Consider the following 8,706-nt stretch of genomic DNA (forward strand, 5'->3'; position numbering starts at 1 on the left):
TCAGGCCACCCTGAGGCTAAGACCTCCACCTCCAGTGGGGCTGGGGTTGGCACCCAGAGCACTGTGCTGGCTGCTTCCTGCCGGCCTGTGAGGCTGTTCTCAGTGGAGTTAGCTTATCTGTGTCATTTTGTGGGTTCTGTAGCTCTAAATTTTGTTCAGAGTCACCTTTTACATGAATTGGAAGTGGTATGAGCCAGAGCCCTGTAGAAGTCCTGTTTCTACTCCGCCATCTTGACTCTACCCCCTCCCCCCATCACAGTTTCAATATATCATGGGTTGGCATAAGAAATTATATGGGAATTTAGGGGAAGTTTTGCAGAACCCACAGACAACATGTGAAGGCCAGCAGACAACACAGAAAAAGTTTAGAAATCCAGAAATGCATAAAATACATGTATATATAAACACATTTTAACTTTTAATACCATAACAATTCAAACTTCTTTTCTGGCATAAAAGGAGAATCAAAAACTGTTATGGGAATTTTCCAGATTGTGAGCACCTGATGCCTACAATGTGGAAAGAATAACTGTATAGCGTGTCTTGAGACATGAAAGAAGAAAGTAAAACAAAGTGATGAGAATAAGAGGTATGGAACCTTTGGAAAGAAGATTGAGATTAGATCAAAAAAGATGTGTAGGGAAGCTAAGAGGAAAAATATAGTATCATTACTCAGCATTTTGTTGTTAGGTAGACAAAAATACAATGTCAATTTTCATTTTTTGATACCAAATTGTGACAATTGCATTTGATTGTAAACTATCAATAAAGCATTTTGTACCCTCTTTTAAAAAATTCTGTAGACAAAGAATGAATGCCAATGTTAGAGAGAGGTCGATTGATGACAGTCATATACCCTGAAGCATGTGGACATCAGTGCTGTACCCTGAACTGCCATCCCACTGTCTTATTCTATTTAGCCTAAGTAGCATCATAAGTGAACTGTTGATTCTACACATATTGTAATGTATTATATCACATCACATCATATAATATCATATTGTATTATGTCATATCACATTAATAGGGGAGGAAAGAGGAAGTCCGTTGATAGTCTTGGCAGGGCCAGGGCAGAGGGGCACTATTAGTGGTTTGGTTTTGGATAATGATCATACAAAGGAAACTGAAGAAAAGTCACTAGACAGAAGGTTAACCAGGATAAATCAGGGTAATGACAAATCAAAGAGAAGAAAGTATCCATGAATAGGGAGTATTCCACATTGTCAAGACTGAACATTGTGAGGCAAGAAGCATGAATACCCAGAAAAGTCCACTGGATTTAGCAACTAAGAGATTCTTGGTAACCTTGAAGAAGGAGTTTCAGTTAATAAATCAGGTCAAAAACCAGACTAAAACAGGTTCAGAGATGTGAGAAGTTAGTAGAGACATGAGTATAAGGATTTTTGAAGAGGTGCAGAAAAGAAATATAGCATGATTGTTTGAGGGGATGGAAATACCAATTGAAAGATTTTTGTTTTGGCTTAAGAGAATGAAAGGGATCTGGAATGTTTGTAGGGAAAGAACTGATCTAAATTCTGTCATTTGTATGGTCATGAATCTTTTTAAGAATGTAATCTCCTTGAAACTAGCAAGTGAACTTGGGTTAAGAGTGATGACAAAACAGAAAAAAATGGCAACACAAAATTTCTTAAACAATCCTCAGGTTTGAGTAATTGCTCCTGTGAAAAATAATTCATGGCTGCAATCAGTCTCTTCATCCATATACATATACTCAAGGGGTGTAACACTGCTAGTAATATTGTATTTGAATTTGAAGTGCAACAACATACACACAGAGGAGCAACCTCCTCTCTGAATGGTTTTCATAATTGCTAGTCTCTCACGTCTCCTGCTTTGATCAAAAATGATATTCTGATCGATTTCCCCCTTGCCAGCAACTTAGATACAATAGTTTCAAGCCAGATCCCTTGATCCTCAGGAAAACGAATGATAGCACAGAAGGTTTGGAAATTAAATTCAGTGAAAAAATGAAATCCCTTGATTCACCTCTTGAAGTTATTAAATGTTGTCTGTGTTGATACCATATATAAGGGTTCTCATGTCAGTCCTGTCTCTTACGTGAGAACTTGGGCATCATTCTAGTTTTGTATCTGTCTCTATAGGAAGCAATGAAGTTGATTTTAAAGTGCTCTCTTTTAGCTTTTGGAGAGAGCAAATCTGTGCTCTTCTTGGAAGGACTGATATAGAGGCTTTAATTTGGGCTTTTGTCACTCATAGGTCAGAAACCTGCAATTTATTCAGCCGTCCTGGTAAAATCTACTTACAGTTTTGCTGTCTGCTCCTAGCTTCCTTGACCATGGCAATTTTAAGGATTAATCTCTTTTTTTCTCTCAGTAACTAAAGAAGCTACAAGATGGACTTTAAAGCCTTCTTTACAGCAAAATGACTTATTCGAAGTTATAATGAGGATGAATAGTAGAACTTTGTGCTCTTATATAACAAGAGAAAGGTTTTATAATTAAGGATAGTTAACATAAAAAAGCCATCATTGTAGACTGAATGAATTATATTGTATCCTGTGTCTAATGTATGCATAAAATGATGTGTAGTTTGTGGAAACAAAACAGTGAAAGTGGAGAAATTGTTTAAAAAAATTAAAACCAAACATGGGGATTGAAATTATTTTCATAGACATTTTCAAGTATATTTTTTCCCCTGTAGACGTAACTGAGTAGGAACATAACTATCAGAGAGGGAATTTATTTTAAATCAGATCTGATCTAAACTTTATCAAAAAAAAAGAGAAAATTGAGCTACTTTCACAAAATTATACAGGTAGCAAGTTCAACTCTCTGTGACCTCATTTGGGGTTTTCTTGGCAACAGCCCTGGAGAGATTTGCCATTTCTTTCTCAGCTTATTTTACAGATTAAGAACTGAGGCAAACAGGGTTAAGTGATTTGCCCAGGGTCAGACAATTAATACATGTCTGAAGTCAGATTAGAACTTAAGATGATGAGTCTTCCTGACTTCAGACCTTGAATTCTTTCCACTCTCCCACCTAGCTGCCCCACATAGCAGGTAGCAAGAAGCAAATCTATAATTGAATCCAGGCCTTCTGCAAGTTCCCTTTTTTGTTTTTAATTTAGGGCATAAGACCCACTCATAATATCTTCTGTTACTTTTCCAACAACTGAGCATCTATCCTCTTGTTTTTCCTCCTTCATTTTTTTTAAGCAATTGGGGTTAAGTAACTTGCTCAAGGTTAGATGACCAGTTATTTTGTGTGGGTGCCAAGTATCTGAGGCCAGAACCGATCTTCACTTGTGTGTGAATGAACTTTAAGTAAGAGAGAGTTGCTTGAAATCATCAGCCTCACTCTTTCTTCCAGAGTCATCAAAGTCCAATGGTTAGACAAAAATCAAGAAGACTGGCTATTGCCTGGGATTCACTGAATGACCTTGGTATCTTCAATTTCTGACCATTTTCTCAACAGGTACTACTTCAACTGCCTTCATGGTCTTTGGAACAAATTGTTCCCATACACCCATTCTGCTGGGAGAAGTGTGCTTGGGGTAAACATCTCTTTAATTCACTGATGCGTTTGAGATCTTCTGGTCACCCTCAACCTGGTTTAGTCCAATCTGCCAAAATGATTTTACCAGGGTATGGCTGCTGTGCATGTCATAGCTTCTTGTAGACACAGGTGAGAGTTGGGTAACAGATGGAAATCAATGGTGGATGAGTGGCCCTGAAAAGAGTTTGGAAAATGCTCGCACCAGAGGTGCTAGTCCCCACCGAACACCTTGTACACTCTTTTATTCTCATATTGTGTTATGGTGTTGTATGAAATGCGAGTTTACCATTACCCTTGATAAGGACAGAAGAGGCCATAATGGCCTTTACAAAACATATATGGTTAAACCATTGGCACTTATTCTGTTTCATCTACCCATGTCTATCCTCTTAGAAGTCTGTAGAGAGGTATATTCTTCTACCTACTGGAATAGCTCATCACAAGGCAGTTTTCGCCTCCATCTTTACAATCCAAAGAGTATACTTCTTCACGGAGAAAATAGAGGAAAAATAAAAGTTGGATGGTTCTTCCTTCTTTTTATCCTCATTGTCATCCTCTCATCTTCTCATAGGATTATTTAGCGGAACAATTCAACTTTTTTTTCTTCTTTTTTCCTCTATACTTGTAAGAGATTTCAAAGGTCATAGCCTTAATTTTCTAGATGAAGTAATTCAGGCTTAGGAAGATTAAGTGACTTGTTTAATGTTATAAAAGTAATAAGCAATAGAGACAAAATTTGAATGCTGGTCTTTTGACTCTTCACTATACTGTACATACTTTTATCTCTCCTTTGGACTCTGGAGCCAGGATTATAAAAGTTGGCTATCTTCAATGATCACATGAGTCAAATAACGTGAGTACTTTGTGCTTTGCAGGAATAGTCATGTTTTTTTGTTTTGAAGTAGAAGACTGAGACTGAAGATTTATAAAGGAAAATTATATTAGCTAAAATTTATATAACGCTATATCATTTTGCAAAGCACTCTACATACTTTGTAGCATTTGACCTTGTAACATACATGTTAGTATTCTTATCTCCACTTTACAGATGATGAAACTGCCCCTAAGAGTGTTTAAAAGATTTTCCTAGGGTCCAAGTTCTGAGGTAGTCAGATCTTCCTGACTCCACCTTTAACTGAGTCCCACCTAATATCCTTCAAGTGAAATTTTGTTCTATTAAACTAACATTTCCTCTACTAAAACTTTACTAGGGCTTCCCATTGTGATCCTAAGGTAACTTTGGATTCTCATAGGCTCTATCTGGAGAGAATAAACCTATTAGGCCCTAACAAATAGGAAGTTTGAGTACTGGCCTGGTAGTGAACTTTATTGACTGAGGACCATTCTATGTAGATACAGAGAAGTTCATTGCCAGAAAGTTGGCTACAAGGGTGTGTTAATGGGTTTGTGTTGGGGTGGGTGGAGTGCAAGGGCTTTTTATCATTTGTTTTAAGTACAGAGGGTTTAAGGACCATGTCAGGAGGAGTATTCATACTGATGAAATAATGGGTACTTAAAGTAGGATCTATTCTATTGGGCAACTAGGTAGCAGAGTAGATAGAGTTTCTGCCAGGCCTCGAGTCAGGAAGACTCATCTTCCTGAGATCAAATCTGGCCTCAAGTATTTAATAGCTATATGATCCTGAGGAAATCATTTAACCCTATTTACCTCAATTTCCTTATCTATAAAGTGAGCTGTATAAGGAAAAGGCAAAGCACTCCTGTATCTTTCCCAAGAAAACACCAAAACAGGGTTACAAAGAGCAGGATATTACTGACATTATTGAACGATAACAAAAGTGGGACCAACTTCCCTTGAGGGATATTTAGCAGCTTCTGTAATTTGCTCATTATTCCCTGATGATATAAACACAATATCACCATCATCACCATCATTAATAATATTGATGATAATAGATAGAATGTATATAATGCTATCTGAATCAACTTACATATTCTGTCTTATTTGGTCCTCCCCAAAACCTTGTGAGGTAGTTGCTGTTACTATCCAAATTTTACAAATAAGGAAACTGAGGTTGAGAGACTCAGAATGATATGACTGGTATTGAATATGTGAGGCAAAATTCCAATTCAGTTCTTCCTGATTCAAAATTCAGATATACTGTATTATCTGACTGTTTCAATACTATTTTTTGCTGTGTTTGGCATGGTTTTATAATCCAAATTATTGAAAAAAATTATCGAAATAGAGAATTGTATTTATTTTGAACATATTCTACATTTAAATATGTATGCATATGGATGTTGCTTACAATCTGTGTTTGTGGAGGGCAAGGGCAGGTTTATTGTTTGTCCATGAATTCCCAGATTGTAACCTCAGGAATTCATGGATGTTGGCACATTGTAAGTACTTAACTGCTTAATGAAGAGTGAATTAACTGGAAGAGGATTCAAAGTAGAAGTCAGAAGACCTGGGTTTATGTCCTGTCTAGCTTTGCTACCTTGATCAATTTATAGATTTATAGATTATTGAGTTGATTATTAAGTTGAACAGTACCTTAGAGATGAAAAATTCATCCTTTTAATTTTTAAATGAGAAAATGAGACCCACAGATGTAATAGACTTGTAAGTAATTGGCAGAGCCAGAACCAGAGCCCAATTTTCCAAGTTCAGTGGTTTTTTCTATTGTAATATAGTTGAATATCAACCCTTCAATTAATTTTATACTTACTTATATTTATAATAGCAAGTGATAATTGCCTTGTTTAATGGTGACATTGAAAGGAACCAATGCGGTAATATGCATCAACATATCATTCAGAAATTTTTATTATTGTGTGGGCAATATATATTTGACATCTTTTATAAGAAGTCGTTAAGATTTATATATTAACACACATCTCTTTTGACCAATATTGTATTGGTTATGTAAATAATTTGACTGTTTTGTCTTATCTTATACCCATCAGATTAATTAAACCAAATATATATCTGAAAGACCATAATAAAAAGCCACAGATGCTTTTCCGACTATCATCTTGAGAAAATTACTACTGTATTATATATTATTCTCACAGTCATCAACAAAGCTGACAAATAATAAGAAAAATAGCTAATGTATTTACCATCACCATATTGTGCACTTGTCTTTTTCCTATACTTTTCCTCCTTAAAAATTGAAGGTATAAATTCATGTTCAAACCAAAATGTCAGGAATGTTTCTATAAAAAAAATCCTCCCCTATTTGGACTAGCTTGTCAAATAAAATGAACTCATCAAAAAATAATGGCACAAATGCTATACATTTAGAGCTAAGCAAATAACAATAGCATCCTCTCTGATAATATGCCAAATATATTTACCCTTGTGGAATTTAAAATGGTTGAATAAAAAGGATAGAATTTTACAGATCTCCTTGGGTACTCATGGTAAATGTCCTTTTCACAATCCATTAATCTGATTATTCCATCATCCTCTGCTGTCGATTGCAACAATAGCAAAAAATGCATTTGTGTTTTGTCCTTTACAAAAAAAGTCAAAAAGAACTTCACTCTTTTTAAATAGAGTTTTTCCACTTTCCTTTTAACAAGAGTTTTCTATGGCAGCTCCAAATAGGCACTGTATCATTTTAACCTGAATTGTAGAGACAGATGGGATTCACTGATAGAAATGGTAAGTACATTTGTTCATAACTTCTTCATACGATAGGGTTACTAGACTCTTAAATCAAAGAAATGTTAAAGATACACTGCATTTTGATGTCAACAATCTATTTGACAAAGCCTCTTATGATACCCTTGTGGATAAGATAGAGAAATATAGGCTGGCTAATAGCACAGTTAGGCGACCTCGAAGCTAGTTTAATAACTACACCCAAAGAAGAGTTGATTAATGGACTTGCATCATTCTCGATGGAAATCTCAAGTAGCATGCTGAAAGACTCTATCCTCTTCAACATTCACAAACTTAGATCAAATTCTTAGCAGGCATTCTTATTCAGTTTGGGGATAATGTCAAGCTCACAGAAACCTTGACAGGTTGGAATAAAAGGCCAATGTTAAGATATGAAATTTAATAAGGGCAAATATCAATTCCTATACTTAAGGTTCTTTTTAATCAGTAGCTAGCTTAAAAATATAGAATGAAGAAAACCTGATTTATCTTCATTTCGAAATGACCCAAGAGCTCTAGTTAACAATATTTGAGGAGTGTGATATACTATAACCTCCCCCAAACCACCTGCAACCTTTGTTGTTGTAATTAAGTCGTTTCGGTCTTATTCGAAGCTTCATGACAAAATTTGGGGTTTTCCTGGCAAAGATATTGGAATGATTTGGCATTTCTTCTCAAGCTCATTTTACAGATGCGGAACTGAAGCAAACAGGGTTAAGTGACTTGCCCAGGGTCACACAACTAGTAAGTATCTGAGGTCACATTTGAACTCAGATCCTTCTGACTCCAGAGCCAGCTCTTTACCTATTATACCAACTAGCTACCTGAAATGCAGCTTCAGGCTGCATTAATAACAGTATACTTATCATCTAGGACAGGGGTGGAGAGCCTGTGGCCTGAAGACCACATGTGTCCTTCTAGGTCCTTGGATTCTACCTTTTAACTTAGTGCCAGTTTTACAGAACAAATCTTTTTATTAAATGGATTCATTCTGTGAAGTTTGGATTCATTCAAAGGGCCACACTTGAAGACCAAGAGGGCCACAGGTGGCCTCAAGGCTGTGAATTCCCCACTCCTGATCTAGGGCAAGAGAAATGAGTATCTCACCATACTCTGCCTTCATCAGACAACATCTGATTTGCAACCTTCATTTCTAGGCATTTCCCTTCAAGATAGATATTGACAGACAACCCTTCAGAGCTGGGAGCTCAGAACAGTACAACAAAAAACACTATCTAGAAGACTACATATCTGATCATAATTATGGGAGGGGGGTGCTCAGAATTCTAGATCAAATCCTCCCACTGGCATATAGTAAGCTGCATAATATCCTAGCAATATAGAGTTTTCTTTGAATTAAAAGTGACCTTATTGACTATGTAATAGAGCCTTCTACTCAGGACAGTAATAAATGCTACGACATCTTTGGCAGGTGGTTATTTAGCTTTTGATTAAATAATTCTGCCAAACAGGAATTCACTACTTCTGAGGGAAGTCTCTTTCAATTTTGAATAATAGCATCATAAATAAGGGTA

General features: G+C 36.2%; 1 non-coding gene across 1 annotated transcript; it reads left to right on the plus strand.

The window, feature by feature from the left end:
- The first annotated feature begins 3,799 nt into the window (after positions 1–3,799).
- LOC138159248 (U6atac minor spliceosomal RNA) lies at positions 3,800–3,924 on the plus strand. The gene has a single exon (XR_011167849.1). It is a non-coding gene; the product is annotated as a U6atac minor spliceosomal RNA (small nuclear RNA).
- Positions 3,925–8,706: the final 4,782 nt, after the last annotated feature.

The sequence above is a fragment of the Petaurus breviceps genome, unplaced genomic scaffold (assembly GCF_028583685.1).
Source record: "Petaurus breviceps papuanus isolate PSGF00001 unplaced genomic scaffold, PetGlider_PUasm1.0 175, whole genome shotgun sequence".
Lineage (NCBI taxonomy): Eukaryota > Metazoa > Chordata > Mammalia > Diprotodontia > Petauridae > Petaurus > Petaurus breviceps.